General features: G+C 47.3%; 1 pseudogene; it reads left to right on the forward strand.

The window, feature by feature from the left end:
• The first annotated feature begins 305 nt into the window (after positions 1–305).
• On the forward strand, positions 306–884 carry LOC117462657 (histone H1-like; annotated as a pseudogene).
• The last annotated feature ends 371 nt before the right edge of the window (positions 885–1,255 follow it).

Here is a 1,255-nt window from a genome sequence, read left to right on the forward strand (position 1 = left end):
CTCACACGGCAGCATTTGAGGGAGGTCGAAAGGCTTCCCATTAAAATCATAACACAATATTGAGGTTAATTTCACTTTTACATGAAGAGAAACTCCTTTGCTATCGTTTAGGGTGAATTTTACAATATATTGTGTCCTCCAGGTTTGATTTTAATACATTTGTTCGTGAAGAGAAAACACAAAGTGGCACAGTATGCTTGCTGCTCCTGTGAGACAGGCTGCGATTGAGTCTCTACGGTTCTCATGGTGTGTTTAAGTTCCGCTCTTTGCTGGTTTCTCTCTCAGTCTCACCGAGTCCAGAGAATCCACTTTGAAAGCAACATGGCAGAATCCGCTCCCGCCGCCGCCGCACCGGCCAAGTCCCCGAGGAAGAGAGCCACCAAGCCGAAGAAGGCGGGCCCCAGCGCCACTGATCTCGTGCTGAAAGCCGTCACCGCCTCCAAGGAGCGTAAAGGGATTTCCTATGTCGCCCTGAAGAAAGAGCTGGCCGTTAAAGGCATCGACAACGCCAACCAGGTGAAACGCGCCGTGAAGAAGCTGGTGGAGAATGGAGCCCTGGTGCAGGTCAAGGGATCCGGAGCCAGCGGCTCCTTCAAGGCAGCCAAGCCGCCGAGAAGCCCAAGAAGGTAGCGAAGAAGCCCGCAGTCAAAGCCAAGAAGCCGGCAGCAGCAGCAGCGAAGAAACCCGCCGCTAAGAAGCCAGCAGCCAAGAAGGCAGTAACACCCAAGACGGCGAAGAAGCCTGCTACTCCTGCAAAGAAAACCCCCGTGAAGAAGATCACTAAGAGCCCGAAGAAGGTGGTGGCCAAGAAGGCAGCACCCAAGAAGGCAGCGACCCCCAAGAAGACCTTAACCCCGAAGAAAGCTGTGAAGAAGGGTGGTTAAACCAGCTGCCAAAGCAGCGAAGAAGGCACCAGCCAGGAAAGCAGCGAAGAAGTAAACAGACCATCTGTTTCATCTCCAAAAGGCTCTTTTAAGAGCCACACACATACACCGAAAGAGCACTTCTCCTGTTTTAATATTACATGTTTCTATTTTTATAACACCAGAGTACCTTACTTTTTACAAGAAGTTAATTAACTGATATAAAGATGACTTGAATGAAACATGAATAATATGTTACCTGGTATACGACATTCATCCATTTCCTCTTAATATAATACATTTCATTATGTTGTTATAAAGACATCTACTTACATATTCTCTCTCAAACATTATCCCTTACATGTACATTATTTCCTATAGACATTGTTTTA

Source organism: Pseudochaenichthys georgianus, chromosome 17 (assembly GCF_902827115.2).
Source record: "Pseudochaenichthys georgianus chromosome 17, fPseGeo1.2, whole genome shotgun sequence".
Taxonomy (NCBI): Eukaryota; Metazoa; Chordata; class Actinopteri; order Perciformes; family Channichthyidae; genus Pseudochaenichthys; species Pseudochaenichthys georgianus.